This window comes from Hylobates moloch, unplaced genomic scaffold, assembly GCF_009828535.3.
Source record: "Hylobates moloch isolate HMO894 unplaced genomic scaffold, HMol_V3 SCAFFOLD_2, whole genome shotgun sequence".
Classification (NCBI taxonomy): domain Eukaryota; kingdom Metazoa; phylum Chordata; class Mammalia; order Primates; family Hylobatidae; genus Hylobates; species Hylobates moloch.
In genome coordinates this window covers 54822236-54839241 of record NW_026652277.1, presented here as the reverse complement: position 1 = coordinate 54839241, position 17006 = coordinate 54822236, and the positions used below count along the sequence as shown (strand labels likewise).

Here is a 17006-nt window from a genome sequence, read left to right as displayed (position 1 = left end):
CAAGGATACTTTATACTGTATTTATTCATCAGATGTTCAATAATTTTAAATTCAAATAAAATTACCCAGAGTTACTTTACTTTGTTTAGAAGCGCCTAAAGGTAATTTATAAATGCCCATGGATAATAGATTATCCCCAAGCAGTAATATCCTGTCTTGAGATAGAAAATACTTGTTTTCCCAACAACTTCTAGGCATAACATAAGTAGAATCATCAGTAAGCTATGTCTCTTCTTTTTGAAACCAAAGTGCAATGACATATAAAAAAGTATAGATTTGGATGCTGTTAACCACCGATAACCTCCCTAGGTGCCTACATCCATGGCAACTATAGAGGCAAAAATTATATACTTTAAGCCATCAGTTTGAACAATCAGCAAATTAAAAAAAAATACAGACGCCCTTATTGACCAATCCCAGTGGCAGCAACTAAATCAAGTAGCTATGTTAAACTGAAAATATGAGAAAAATGTATTAAGTAAAATTAATAGGCCAGGCAGTAGTTCACACCTGTAATCCCAGTACTTTGGGAGGCTGAGGTGGGCAGATGACCTGAGGTCAGGAGCTCAAGACCAGCCTGGCCAACATGGTGAAACCCCATCTCTACTAAAAATACAAAAATTAGCTGGGCATGGCAGCATGCTCCTGTAATTCCAGCTAATTGAGGGGCTGAGACAGGAGAATTGCTTGAACCCAGTAGGCAGAGGTTGCAGTAAGCCGAGATTGCGCCATTGCACTCCAGCCTGGGCAACAGAGTGAGACCGTTTCAAAAAAAAAAGAAAAAAAAAAAAGACAATCTAGAAAATAAGTATTGATTAGTAACTGTCATGGCTCTCTCCAAGAAATACCAAAAAAACAAATCACAGTTTTCTATGGCAGCACATACTGAAGTCCCCTCTAAAAAAGTGACTCTCGACCAGATGTGATTTTGCCCCTCAGGAGACATTTGGCAATGTTTAGAGATGGTTTTGGTTAACACAACTTGGGTGGGTTGGCAGGGGTGCTACTGGAATCTAGTAGGTAGAGGTCACAGATGCTGTTAAACACCTACAGTACTCAGGACAGCCCCCATAACAAGAAATATCTTGTCCCAAATGCCAGTGGTGCTAAGGTTAAAAATCGCTGCACAAATATGACCTAAGCATGAGTCCAGAGTATAGTATCTGTTGAAAAAAGCATTTAGAAAATCAAGTACCATGCAAAGAAATCATTATGTCAGAGAGAAACGAAAAAGCCAGAGGTTATGAGTTGTATTTATTTCCAAATTCTTGGTAAAAGATGATGATATTCTAGCCATCAAAAGTGTCTCTAGATGCTGAGAAGCAGACAGCTATTCCACCAAAGGCTGAGCATCCCAGCAATTTCCAACTGGAGACAAATAATAGGATATAACTATCATTCAACGAGCACCAACCATGTGACAAACATTATCCATAGTGTTTTACGTGTCAGTAATCACAACTTTTAAGTTGGAGGTGTTTTAATTATCTTTATTTTAGAGTGGCATAGGGGCATTCTGAAATTTGCCTTTGGTCACATGGTTAGTGGGTGGCACAGTGGGATTTAACCCAAGCAGTCTGGTTCTACAGTCCTAGCAGCAGAGACTACATCATGCTGCCCCTGTCTCATATGATGGACTTGGAAAACTCTGAGGACAGAGCAGGAAGGAGAACAGAGAAAAACTTGACAGGAATTCTGGGCATTTCCCTGAGTACTAAGCATCAGCCACTGATTTCTGAGTGTTGGGTAGGGGAGCTGAGAAAGACATGGCCAACATGATTACTATAGAAACTGCTCAAGATTAGAAGACAGATAAGCTTTCTATGGGGTAAGAGTGTACAGGTATATGCGTTATAAATTTTACTAATATGTCTCCCATGAAACTTAAAAATTGTAAAACAATTTTTGTTAATTTTATATAGCCAGCCGGGTGCATGGCTCACACCTGTAATCCCAGCACTATGGGAAGCTGAGGCGGGTAGATCAACTGAGGTCAGGAGTTCGAGACCAGCCTGGCCAATATAGTAAAACCCCACCTCTACTAAAAATACAAAAAATTAGTCAGGCATGGTAGTGGGCGCCTGTAATCCCAGTTACTTGGGAGGGTGAGGCAGGAGAATTGCTTGAACCCAGGAGGCGGAGGCTGCAGTGAGCCCAGATCGCACCACTCTACTCAAGCCTGGCAACAGAGTGAGACTCCATCTCAAAAAAAAAAAAAAAAAAAAAAAAAAAAGATTTTAGAAATAGAAGGAAAGAGAGATTATAGTCTGGTAGTTCTCAACCTTGATTAGCCTTTATGGAAGAAACAATACCAATTCCACATAAACTCTTCCATAAAGTTGAGGCAAACATTACCCTAATATCAAATGAAACAATTAAGAGTTCAAGAAAACTATGGGCTTCATGAACATAAATGCAAATAAAGTTTTTTTTGAAGTTTAGCAAATCAAATCCAGCAATATAAAAAAAAGAGTGATCCATCATTATACCAAGTGGTGACTACCTCAGTAATGCAAGCAAGGTTGATTTAACGTTCAAAATAATAATAACCACCTATTAAGAAACTTAATACACATGATCATCTCAATAGATGCATAAAAAGCATCTGAAGAATCCAACAGCCATTCCTATTTAAAAAGAAAACCTTCATTTAAAAAACAAAAGGGAATTTACTTAGCCTGATAAATGGCATCAATGAAAAATCTATAGCTAACATTAATGGTGAAATTCTGAATGCTTTTCTCCTAAGATCAGAAACAGGGCAAGGATGTTAGCTCTCACTTCTATTCAAGTTTACACCAGAAGTTCTGGCCCATGCAATCAAGCAAGAGAGAAGATATAAAAGTCATGGAGACTGGAAGGAAGAATTAAACTCATGTTTATTCACAAACAATAAATTATGTATATGTAAAAAATCCTATAGAATCTACAAAAAATCTACCAGAACTAATGAACAGGTTTAACAGGTGGCAGAATACAAGATTAATATGCCCCCTGCAAAAAAATCAAGTGTATTTATTTCTACATACAGGTAACAAGCAAAAGTAAAAAAGAAATTTTTTTTTTTTTTTTTTTTTTTTGAGACAGAGTTTCCCTCGTTGCCCAGGCTGGAGTGCAATGGCACCATCTCGGCCCACTGCAACCTCCGTCTCCCATGTTCAAGTGATTCTTCTGCCTCAGCCTCCTGAGTAGCTGAGATTACAGATCTGCGCCACCACAGCTGGCTAATTTTGTATTTTTAGTAGAGAAGGGGTTTCTCCATGTTGGTCAGGCTGGTCTCAAGCTCCCGACCTCAGGTGATCCACCCACCTCGGCCTCCCAAAGTGCTGAGATTACAGGTGTGAGCCACTGCACCCAGCCAGTAAAATTTTTTAAAGTATCATTTACAATGACATAAATAAAATAGAGATTAACATGAAAACAGATGTGCAAACCAGTTGACATGGTTTGGCTCTGTGTCCACACCCAAATCTCATGTCCAGTTGTGGTTCCCAGTGTTGGAGGAGGGGCCTGGTGGGAGGTGACTGAATCATGGGGACAGACTTCTCCCTTGCTGTTCTCATGACAGAGTTCTTAAGACAGCTGGTTATTTGAAAAGTATGTGGCACTTCCCCCTTCACTCCTGTTCTCTCTCTCTCTCTCTCCTGCTGGCCTTGTGAGATGTGCCTGCTTCCCCTTCACCTTCCAGCATGATTGTTAAGTCTTCTGAGGCCTCCCCAGAAGCAGAAGTCTGTATGGGGCCCACAGAACCATGAGCTGATTAAGCCTCATCTCTTTATAAATTACCCAGTCTCAGGTATGTTTTTACAGCAGTGTGAGACTGGACTAATACACCAGTACACTGGAAACTATAACACATTACTGAGAAAAATTAAAGAACTGAATAAATGAAGACATATATTATATTCATGGGTCAGAAGAATCAATATTAAGCTGTTATTCTTCCAAAACTGATCTACAAATTTAACACAATCCCAGTGAAATACATAAGGTGGTTTTTTTTTATTCATTGAAAGTGATCTTTTTTCTTTCCTTTTATCTTTAATAATTTCAGCTTTTATTTTAGATTCAGGGAGTACACATGCAGGCTTGTTACACGGGTATATTGCGTGATGCTGGGGTTTAGGGTATGAATGATCGCATCACCCAGGTAGTAAGCACAATACCTAATAGGTAGTTTTTCAGCCCTGCTCCCCCCATGACATATTTTTTTATAGAAATCAACATGCTTATTCTAAAATACATATGGAAATACAAAGGGCCTAGAAAAGCTAGCGCTGAAACACCTTTGAAAAAGAAAAATAAAATTGGAGGATTTACACTATTGATATGGTCTGGCTCTGGGTCCCCACTCAAATATCACTTCAAATTGCAATCCCTATGTGTTGGGGGAGGTGCTTGGTGGGAAGTGATTGAATCATGGGGGAGGACTTCTCCCTTGCTTTTTCTTGTGATAGTGAGTTCTCATGAGAGATGGTTGTTTGAAGGGGATATGTGGCACTTCCCCCTTCACTCTCTCTCTCTCCTGCTCTGCCATGCTAAGACATGCTTGCTTCCCCTTCACCTTCTGCCATGATTCTAAGTTTCCTGAGGCCTCCCAGTCATGCTTCTTGCCTGCGAACCAGGAGTCAGTTAAACTTCTTTTCTTCATAAATTACCCAGTCTCAGGTATTTCTTTATAGCAGTGTGAGAACAGACTAACACAACTATGTAATTTCAAGAGTTACTACAAAGCTTCAGTAATCATGGCAATAAGGTACTGACAAAGATTAACATCAAGAGAACAGAGTCTAGAAACACACACAAACATATATGGTCAATTAATTTTCAACAAAACTGTCAAGGACGCCAGGTGTGGTGGCTCATGCCTGTAATCCCACCGCTTTGGGAGGGTGAGGAAGGCAGACTGCCTGAGCTCAGGAGTTCGAGACCAGCCTGGACAACATGGCAAAACCCCATGTCTAACAGAGAAATGTAAGAAATTAGCTGGGCATGGTGGTGTCCTTGTGGTCTTAACTACTTGGGAGGCTGGGGTGAGAGGATCACTTGAGCCTGGGAGGTCCAGGCTGCAGTGAGCCATGATGGTGCCGCTGCAGTGAGCTGTGATGGTGCCACTGCACTCCAGCCTGACAGAGGAAGACCCTGTCTCAAAAAAACAAAACAAAACAAAAAAAACCTGCCAAGGATATTCAGTGGGGAGAGTAATCTTTAACTAATAGTGCTAAAGCAATTAGATTACCATATCTTAAACAAATGAATCTCAAACTTTACCTCATACTATATTAAAAAAACACAGTAGCCCCCTATCTCCATCCCTAATCTACAGTTTCACTACAGTTTGTAACCTGTAGCCAACTGGGTCAAAAGATATTAAATGGAAAATTCCAGAAATAAACAATTCACAAGTTTTAAATTGTGTGCCAGTCTGAGTAGTGTGATGAAATCTCATGCTGTCTCTTTCAGTCCTGCTTGGACATGATTCATCCCTTTGTCCAGCATATTCACACTGTTTATAGTATACCAGCTTATTAGTCAATCAGTATCTGTCTCAGTTATCAGAATGTCAGTCTCACAGTGTGTTTAAGAAACCCTTATTTTACTTAATAATGGCCCCAAAGCACAAGAGTAGTGATGCTGGAAATTCAGGTATGCCAAAGAGAAACCATAAGGGGCTTCCTTTTTAAGTGAAAAGGTGAAAATTCTCAATTTAATAAGGGAAGAAAAAAATCGTATAGTGAGGTTGCCAAAATCTATGGCAAGAATTAATCTTCTACCTATGACATTGTGAAGAAGGAAACAGAACTTCATGTGGTAACTGCAGTTTTAGGCATCCACTGAGGGTCTTGGAATATATATCCTCCACAAATAAGGGTGGGACTACTCTATGTTCAACATGGATCACAGGCCTAAATTTAAGAGCCAAAATTATAAAATATCTAGAAGAAAACACAGGAGAAAACCTTGGTGACTATGAGTTTCGCAAGGATTTCTTCAACACCAAAACAAAAGCATGATCCATAAAACAAAAAATTGATAAATTAGACTTTCAAGAACTTTTGCTCTTTGAAAAACATTATTAGGAAAATAGGCTAGGCATGGTGGCTCCTGTCTGTAATCTCAACATTTTGGGAGGCCAAGGAAGGAGAAGCACTTGAGAGCAGGAGTTCAAGACCAGCCTGGGCAAATATAGCAAGACCCCATCTTTACAAAACTAATACAAAATCAGCCAGGTGCCTATAGTCCTAGCTACTCAGGAGGCTGAGGCAGGAGGACTGTTTGAGCCCAGAGGCTGCAGTGAGCTATGATCATACCATTGCAATCCAGCCTTGGCAACAGATTGAGATCTTGTCTCTAAAATAGATGAATAATTTTTTTTTAAAAAAGAAAATAACCCACACACTGGGAAAAAATATTTACAAATCATGTATATGATAAAGAATGTATATCCAACATAAAGAACTATCAAAATTCAGTAATAAAAAAATTTCTAATGGACAAAACATTTTAAGAGACACTTCACCAAAGAAGATATATTGATGGTAAAAAAGTACATAAGATGCTTTAGTCATCAGAGAAGTGAAAATTAAACCACAATGAGATTCTACTCTATACTTTGGCCTATTAGAATGGCTAAGTTTTTAAAAAACCGAGCCGAGAAAACAACCAGAACTTTCACACACTAAAGATGAGAATGCAAAATGCTACAACTTTGGGAAAAAGTTTGAAGGTTTCTTAAAAAGGTAAACAGGCCAGGCATGGTGGCTCACACGTATAACCCCAACACTTTGGGAGGCCGAAGTGGGAGGACTGCTTGAGCCAGGAGTTCAACATGAGCCTGGGCAACATAGTAAGACCCCATTTCAATTAAAAAAAAAATAGCCAGGCATGGTGGTGTGCACCTGTGATCCCAGCTACTAAGGCAACCGAGGTAGAAGGATTGCTTGAGCCTGGGAGGTCAAGGCTACAGTGTGCCATGATCACACAACTGCACTCCAGCCTGAGTGAAGGAGCAAGACCCTATCTCAAAAAAGAAAAAAGTTAAATATGCAGCTACCATATGACCCAGACATTCCACTCCTAGATATTTACCCAAGAAAAATGAAAACATTTGTTCACCCAAAGATTCAACTGAACTCAAATGTTCTTAGAGCTTCGTTTATAATAGCCCAAAACTGGAAACTGTTAAACAGGCCAGGCGCAGTGGCTCATGACTGTAATCCCAACACTGGGAGGCCAAGGTGAGAGGACTGTTTCAGGCCAGTAGTTCATGACCAGCCTGGGCAACACATCAAGTCCCTGTCTCTACAAAAAAACAAACTTTGCTGGGCATGGTGGCATGCACCTGTAGTCCCAGCTACTCAGGAAGATCACTTGAGCCCAGGAGGTTGAGGCTGCAGTGACACGCTCATGCCACTGCACTCCAGCCTAGGCTAGTATAAACAAGGTCAAAAGTAATATGTTCAGGATGGGTGTGGTGGCTCACGCCTGTAATCCCGCACTTTCGGAGACCGAGGCAGGTGGATCACCTGAGGTCAAGAGTTCAAGACCAGCCTGGCCAACATGGTGAAACTCTGTCTCTACTAAAAATACAAAAATTAGCTGGGCGTGGTGGTGGGTGCCTGTAATCCCAGCTACTCAGGAGGTGAGACAGGAGAATTGCCTGAACTCAGGAGGCAGAGGTTGCAGTGAGCTGAGATTGTGCCATTGCACTCCAGCCTGGGTGAGGGGAGTGAAATTCTGTATAAAAAAAAAAAAAAAGGAACATGTTCAGACTCAAACTAAGAAGTTGCAAGGGTACCTGTAAAAGGATCACATATCATCTATTATAAGCCAAGTGTATGAGAGCTCTTTCATTCAAAGTAATAAATCCTCTGGTAGATTTAGTCCATGTTTTAATGTGAAAAAAACTGAAGTAACATTCTAACACTTCATATAAAATCCTTCATCTTTTTCCTTTTCCTACCTTCCAATTTCGGGCTCTGCCTCTCTGGTGGTATATGGTAAATCCAAGAATTGAGTATTTTTTTCACAAATTTAATATCTGTTTGTTTATATAAACAATCACCTGTATATAAACTAAGAATGTTATACGACATCAAAAAAAAAAAACTAATTCAAGAAATTGGTTTTAATTACTAGAAAACTGAACTTGATAGTATCAAAAACTGAACTAATGAATCCTTTTCATTAAGCTAATTACTTTAGCTTTTCTATTTCTTTTTTTTTTTTTTTTTTTTTTTTGAGACTTCAGGAAAATATTTTAAATTAAGTCTTGTACAAAGGCCTGGTATTATGGCTCACACCTATAATCCCAGCACTTTCGGAGGCCAAGGTGGGAGGACCGCTTGAGCCCAGGCATTCAAGGCCAGCCTCGGCAACATAGTGAGACCCTATCTCTACCAAAAAAAAAAATTTTTTTTTTAAAGTAGCCAGGCACAGTAGCATGTGACTGTGAGTGAACACCAGCTTCTTGGGAGGCTTAGGTAGGAGGATTACTTGAGCCCAGGAGGTCAATGAGCTTATAATCACACCACTGCACTCCAGCCTGTGAGCGACAAAGCAAGACCCTGTCTCTTAAAAAAAAAATTTTTAAAAATAAAGTCTTGCATACAAAGTTTTGAACAATATGAAAGTCTGAATAGCTGTAAGAGCCATCCCACACTTTTGATCTGAACCAAATTATACAATATTTTAATGTTAGATAAACATAAAAGAAGTGTAAAGAGGTGTTAAAACTAGTACGACTATTCTGAGAACCAGAGTTTAGAATGTGTATAAGCCGTATCTGAACTCTACAAGTCTCCATTAAAAACAGTAGAGTAAAACAGAAAAATCTTAGTAACCCAACTGTCTGAGATAAAACTTGATAAAGTATAAAGAAAAGCTCCATCCAGGAAAGGGTTCCAAGGTACCAACATCTTAATTACAAAAGGATTTAAAAGAAAGGTAAGGCCAATGCTGACTCACACTGATCCAAAACAACTAGCATTAAACAAAGAGCTAACCCTTAACTTTTTGGCATGAATAAAATGCCTACAAAAGTATCCACTCTACTCATACAAATGACTGCCAAGAAGGTGGTGCTTTGTATTGAGCGGAAAGGTTAGAAGGGAAGGGGTGTCAACTTTAAAATTGCTCCTAAAATAGTTGATCAGAAGGATAAAGAACAAGAGAACTTAAAATGGCTTTGAGTCAAGCTTGGTTCCAGGAAAAGGATACTCTGACCCTATGTGAAAGCAAAAACCAGCCACTGAAAAGTAGACACCCAGATTTTGCCAGCAGAAGGAAGAGTATTGTTCATTTCCCACAAAGGTAGCAGAGCCTTTAACTTCAATTCCTAGGTTTTCCTGGCAAATAGATACTCTGCAAAAGCAACAAAGCAAAATACATATAATGCTCTTCACAATTTCAATCCTGCACTCAAAACACCAGCTTCACAAACTCATCAAAGGTCACAGAGGAGCTAATTTCCTGTTTTGTTACTTAAAACTCATTACCTTCCTCCTGAGCTAACCAATACAGAATAATTTTCTTCTTGTTTTGAAGCTGACAAAATAATGACAATATACATATAACATACTAAAAAAAATTTTTAGACAGTTACTAAGAGTCAAGGAATAGAGTTTGATATCATTTTCTGAAAACAAATTGCACAGAATCCATGTCTATTATTACTGCACTTGAGGAAGATTTATTTATTTTTCTTAACAAATTTTAAAACCTTTATTCTGAAATTATTTTACCAGAAGATAAAAGGGGGGGGGGAATATAACATTTTATAAATATTTATCAAAAACCCATTATAAGCCATGCACCTTGCATGTGCCTGTAGTCCCAGCTACTCAGAGGCTGAGTCAGGAGGATTGCTTGAAGTCAGGAGCCCGAGGCTATAGCGAACTATGGTCACATCTGTGAATAGCCACTGTATTCCAGCCTGCGCAATATAGCAAAAACTATGTCCCCCTGTCCTAAAATCCTTATAGTCCAGGAAACAAGATGAGAAAAATGTAAACAATGACTACCATATTGTAAACATTTATTTCCTATTTCTTTCTAAAATGTATTTAAAGTTGCTTTCCCCAAAAGAAATATAACACTGTTTATACATAAATTTAGTGAAGAATATGTGTAAATTCCATTAAAGTCCATTATAATGCTACTAAGAAGATTCCAATGGAGCAGTAGTTCTAATACAAGTTGATGATTGTGAGGTGTGTTACAAATATAATAATTTGTAACTATTAATAGTAAAAATTACCTAAATTTATGTACAACTTATACATACAATATAAATATATGTATGTCAGCATTGATTCTCTATCCTCTTACCAGTATTCCAACAATAAGAAAAGAATAGAGTTACAACTATTTCTCCCAAATATTACAAATCATGATGGATACATGCTGCACATGCACATATCCTTTAAGTATGTTATATAGGTTTTAGTCTTCTTTGTATTAAAATATGCCTCTTACCATGCTACTAAAAAATGTTTTCATTAAACATAAATTACTTCCTAATTACTAAATGAATATTCAATCTCCTTTTCAGCCAGTACTTATCCCACATGGCTTCTCTGGCTTTGAAAACTAAGGGCAACATTATTTCCTGAAACTTTCCCCTCCCTTATCTTCTGGACCAGATTTTAACTAGACTGATAGAAGATGGAGTTTATGGGTGAGAGAGAAAAGAAAACATGCACTGAACACCCAGTATGTGGCCAGATGGTACGCTAGAGAATTTGAATTATTGCATTTAACTTAACCAAAAGTATAGACCCTAATTATCAACTATCATTTTACAGAGGAGGAAGGTGAGATACAGAGAAGTTGTGCAGACATCTAACACCTCACAGCTAGTAAGTGGCTAGACGGGAATTTGAACATAGTTAAGACCAACTACAAAAACCAAGCTTCTACTAAATCACGCCAAATTTTAGACATTCCCAGAAGAAAATGCAGAGAAAATATTTTATAATCTTGGGGTGCAGAAAACTTATTCTAAGCAAGGCAAAGGCCTTTTATAAGGAATGATAAATAGTATTTTAAAAATTTAATGTCTATAAGGCAAAGAGCAAAGTCATAAAGTCAAAATATAAACAAGAAACTGGAACAAAGTCTCTGCAATATTGATAATGAGCAATAAGGTAATGTTTCTAAAATGTAAACAGCTATTAAGAAAGTAATAAGAAAAACATATAGACACCCAATAGAAAAATTTAGGGTAAAGGTCATGATCAGGCAAATCACAAAAGAATGCAGTGGCCAAAAAAAAAATGTGAAAAAAAATTTACCTCCACTATAATTAACAAATTCCAAAATTTTAAATATATATGACTTTTTGTTATCAAAATGACAAAAATTAATAATGTGAATATAAGTTTGGGAAAATAAGCATATATCACACAATTGTTGGGAGTAAAATTTTATAAAACATTTCTAAAGGGCAATCTGACAAGATGTATCAAATCTTAAATGTGTAATTACTTTGATCCAGCAATTCCTTTCCTAAAAATTTATACTTTAACAAAGTGTGCAAACGGTGTTTATACAAGTTTTTTCACTGCATTAGTGTTGATAATCATCAAAAATACAGAAATAAATTGTCAATCAACAGGGGACTGAATGATAGGACATCAATAAAATGGATTACAATGAAGCCATTAAAAAGCATGAGGTAGGGCAGGTGCGGTTGCTCATGCCTATAATCCCATCACTTTGAGAGGCTGAGGCAGGCAGATAACCTGAGATCGGGAGTTCAAGACCAGCCTGACCAACATGGAGAAACCCCATCTTTACTAAAAATACGAAATTAGCCGGGCGTGGTGGCACATGCCTGTAATCCCAGCTACTTGGGAGGCTGAGGCAGGAGAATCGCTTGAACCCGGGAGGCCGAGGCTGCAGTGAGCCAAGATCGCACTATTGCACTCCAGCCTGTCAACAAGAGTGAAACTCTGTCTCAAAAAAAAAAAGAAAAAAGTGTGAGGTGTGGAAATGTAAAACAGCGCTGCTACTGTGGAAAAGTTTGTCAATTCCTCAAAAAGTTAAAACACAGAAATACATATGACCTAGCAATTCCTCTCTTAGGTATACACCCAAGAGAAATGAAAACATACGTCTTCACAAAACCATATATGTGAATTATTTATAACCAAGTATGTATAATAATATATTGTTCACTCATAAAAAGGAATGAAATATTGGCCGGGCACGGTGGCTCATGCCTGTAATCCCAGCACTTTGGGAGGCCAAGGTGGGCAGATCACCTGAAATCAGGAGTTCGAGACCAGCCTGGCCAATATGGTGAAACTCCGTCTCTACTAAAAACAAAAAATGAGCCAAGCGTGGCGGCGGGCTCCTGTAATCCCAGCTTCTCGGGAGGCTGAGGCAGGAGAACTGCTTGAATCTGGGAGGCGGAGGTTGTGGTGAACCGATATTGCACCACTGCACTCCAGCCTGGGTGATGCAGCAAGACCCCATCTCAAAAAAAAAAAAAAGGAATGAAATACTGTTACATGCTACAACATGAATCTTGAAAATATTATACTAAGTGAAAAAAGCAGACACAAACAGTCACATATGATATGATTCTACTTATATTAAATGCCTAGAAGAAGCAAATCCATACAGACAGAAAGTAGAGTAGAAATTGTCAATGGATAGGGTAACTGGAACCGATATTAAATATGAGGTTTCTTTTGTGGGTGATGGAAATGTTCTGGAATTTGCTAGTAGTGGTGGTTGGCAACATAGTGAATGTACTAAAACCACTGAAATATACACTTCAAAATGGTGAATGTGTTATGTAATACATATCTCAACTTTTATCCTACAATTTTTTAAAGCATGAGGTGTATTTATTAATGAAAAAAAGATAATGCTTTCAAATGAAAAAAAGCAAATTTAAAAAAGTATACACAGTATGAATCTATTTTAGTTATGTTTTTGTGGTTATGTAAGTATATATTGACCAGAAACAGATAACAGTACTACCGCTTAGCCTTGAACAACATGGGTTTGAACTGCACAAGTTCACTCATGTGGGGATTTTTTTTTAACCAAACACAGATGGAAAATATAGCACTCGTGAGATGAGAAACCCATGTATACAGACGGCCAATTTTTCATATACATGGCAGGACCTGAGTATGTATGCATGGATTTAGGCATACACAAGGGTCATGGAACCAATCCTCTCTATACCAAGAGACTACTGTATATATTATACTACTAACAAGTTTGATCGCCATGAAGCAGGATAACCAGAAAATTATGCGTTTTATTACCATTTGAATTTTTTTTTTTTACAAAGAGTACATATTATTTCCCAAACCAGATGACGCAAAATAAAAATACTACCATCTGCAAAGCAAAGTACATTACTATGACAAAAATACATAGAAGAGAGTAAAACAGGAGACAATACAAGCAAAGATAATTAACCTAGGTTCCATAAATCTCAGGAAACTTGTGAATTTATATAGAAAAAAAATTACATCACCATTTTCACTAATCTCTAAAATTTTCACACAAACCTAAACAATCAACCATAATAGTATTAGCAGTACCTGTGATTTCTGTCACTAACAGAAGTACATTTTCATTTCATATTATAGTTGTTACAGAAATCTCAAAATATCTATATGTACCAGTACTCCAAAATTATGGTAGCTATTAGACTCATTGCAAGATGTTACTTAACAGTATTAATAGAGAAGCATATATATTACTGTATCATATTTTGGCATTTCAATATAACAAGTTCAAGTCCTATTTACTTTATTTCACTCTTTTAAAATTGTTATTCTACAATGGATTCACAGCCTTCTCCAGACTGAAAAAAAGTCCACAGCACCAAAGATTAAGAATCCATGAATTAGCGGCAGGAAGGGAAACCAATCATAAGAATATTCTAATTATTCAAGCATAAAGTAAGCAGAGCCCAAATTCAGGCAACAATAGATATCACTCCAACAGAATTCACAGCAATCAATTTAACTAACAAAAAATACACAATTTCCTTCCTTGACCTGCCTCTTCCGTTTTTCTTATTCGTCTCTGACTTCCTCATAGTCAATCACTGACTTATCACTTTATATTTTAACTTTTTTTTAAAAGGCCTCCTTCTTCCCAGTCCCATCTCTTCAACTGATTGTGAATACCTCAACTAGATTAATCTTCTTAAAAAATTAACTTCAGGCCGGCACGGTGGCTCATGCCTATAATCCCAGCACTTTGGGAGGCTGAGGCTGGAGGATCACCTGAGATCGGGAGTTCGAGACTAGCCTGACCAACATGGAGAAATCCCATCTCTACTAAAAATACAAAATTAGCCGGACGTGGTGGCGCATGCCAGTAATCCCAGGTACTTGGGAGGCTGAGACACGAGAATCGCTTGAACCCGGGGGGCGGAGGTTGCAATGAACCAAGATTGCGCCATTGCACTCCAGCCTAGGCAACAAGAGCTAAACTCAGTCTCAAAAAAAAAAAAAAAAATTAATTTCAAACTGCCACCAACCTGTTCAAAATCACTCCATGGCTCCCAATGTCTTTAATAGTAGTACTGGTAATTATGATATTCTAGAGCTACATCTTGCAGTATCTATTAATCAAAACAATTGTTTAGGTAATGAATGTTCTATAAAATATCTAAAGCAATATTACAACATACAATTTGTGTATTAAGAGAACCCAGATTATGGATTTAAAAAACACCTGCTGCTCTAGAGTTGAAATCTGTGTATCAATGACTCTAGCACAAAATTAAAATTCCTTACCAAGATATTCAGGCCCTTCCATGATCATTCTCCAATTTGCCTTATTAACCTCATGTTCACTCAAGCCCTAGAAGTTAGCCAGAAATTTACTTACTTTCCCACTCACCACCACCCTTGAACCTGGACTCATTTTTTCTAGAAAAAGGCTTGCTAGGCCTGGCGAGGTGGCTCATGCCTGTAATCCCAACACTTTGGGAGGCTGAGGCGGGTGGATCATTTGAGGTCAGGAGTTTGAGACCAGCCTGGCCAACATGGTGAAACCCCATCTCCACTAAAAATACAAAAATTAGCCGGGTGTGGTGGTGTGCGCCTATAATCCCAGCTTCTTGGGAGGCTGGAGGCAGGAGAATCACTTGAACCAGGGAGGCGGAGGTTGCAGTGAACTGAGATCGTGCCACTGCACTCCAGCCTGGGTGACAGTGAAACTCTGCCATCTCAAAAAAAAAACAAAAAAAGAGAAAAGAAGAGAAGCTTGCTGTCTCCCATCCTAGCCCACAGTAGGTAACCCGAAAACAGTAACTATTATTATTAAACGACTGTAAGTAGAGAATTTAAGCAATGTGGGATGAATTTTACAAGGATTTCTCTGGTGACAATGTGTACAAAGGAAAAGATGTTAAAGGAGATATAATGGAAGTTGTAGACTAGCAAGAAAGATATTGCAGTAGTCTATTAATTTTTTTCCCTGCCTTTCTTCTCATCATAAAGGCAAGAGCAACATCTATCTCCTCTCTTACTTATCCCTGTAGTTTAAAATCCATATGTGCTCTGTATGTCATAGCACTTGTTAGTCACTTAGCATATTCTGCCTTCACCTGTTTACTAGATCCAGACTTAAACATCCTATAAGTGTAAGCATTATAGTATAAGAGTGTTTTAAATTCAAATAGATCTGGTTGTAATCTTGGGCACGTTAATTAACTTCTTTCCTAATAAGAAACAGTAATAGTGTACGTGTATTGTTTTTTAGTTTACAGATGTGCCAGGTAGTGTCCTAAATACTTTACAGTACTACATCATTTAATCCTCACAAAACTCTATGAGATAAGGAATATTATCTCCCTATTACAGATGAGAAAACTGAAGCATGGAGAAGTTAAATGAGTTTCCGTAGAGCTGGAAAGTGGAGGACCCAAGGCTCACTTTCTTAACCAGCTTCAGAATGAGAATCATACTGCCTCTCTCATAGGATTTTCATGAAGAATAATTTAGATTACACACTTACAGGGAAGGAGGGGAGTGGCTTTTCACATTCCTTGGTACTCAGTAGTCAAAAAAATATTAGCTCCATTCCCTGGTAGAAAGATTATTCTACATTTCTTTTTATTCCCCAGAACCCTGAATACAATAGTCTATAACAAATAGGAGCTTAATAAATATTAATTAACAGGTTATATTTTGGTGATTCAAATTCTGACAGTGTTTCAAGGCTACCATTCTGTATATAACTCACATTATGTTGTTTCATAAAATTATATGTAGATATTGCAGAAGATTGTACTAAATATGAACCTATAGAAGAACATACCCTGTAAGTAATTTCTGAGTTTTGCTTTGTTAAATATAATAAACATTATGATCAGAAAGAAATGGATATATGAGATTCCAACAAAGTCTTTGTATAGAGAGACATTAAGGTTGGGATATACTAAATTTAGTTCTATTCTTTTAGCAGTATTTGTAGCTGGTATTATATAACTCTAATTTATGTTACTCATTTAGGAAATCTATTTAAGTGATATGGGAAAGAGAAAAATAGAGTTTAAACTTTAAGATTAGAGAGGGAAGTTCTCTCTGCAAAAGATGAATATAAGGAACATAAAGTGTTTTAATCTCTATTTTGTGTCACCAATTTCAACTGTTAATAAATGAAAACAATATTTGAAAGCCGCAAATTACCAGGCATCTATTCAGTACAAATGATGAGTTTCTCAAAGAGCAAAACAAACTACTTATTTCTTTAAAAATAATTATAAATTGTATCTGTATCAAAATTTTAAAGCAGACTAAAAAGAATTAATGAAAACTAATAAACCTGTTACAAAACAAAAATACAAAACAAAAATTCTATTACCACTTTCCAATTTCACCTGTTAACAGGAATATTCTTAGCTAAACTCAAAGTTATCTTAACTTCTGAGAGCTATACATGAAAGACAAAAATAAATTTTTTTTTTTTTTTTTTTTTTTTTTTTTTTTTTTCCAGGCTGTTTTCGCTTAGCGCTTAGG

The 17006-nt window shown here is 37.5% G+C and overlaps 1 protein-coding gene across 4 annotated transcripts in view; it reads right to left on the bottom strand.

Moving 5' to 3' along the window:
- Nucleotides 1-17006, bottom strand: part of CNOT6L (CCR4-NOT transcription complex subunit 6 like) — a 108632-nt gene that overhangs the window by 80851 nt on the left and 10775 nt on the right. The window contains exon 1 of one of the 4 annotated variants that reach the window (XM_058433600.1): nucleotides 9169-9184. The exons of the other annotated variants lie outside the window; for them this stretch is intronic. The gene's annotated coding sequence lies outside the window, so the exon portion shown is untranslated. Of the gene's footprint in view, nucleotides 1-9168; nucleotides 9185-17006 lie in introns of those variants that run through there. 4 annotated transcript variants of the gene reach the window in all.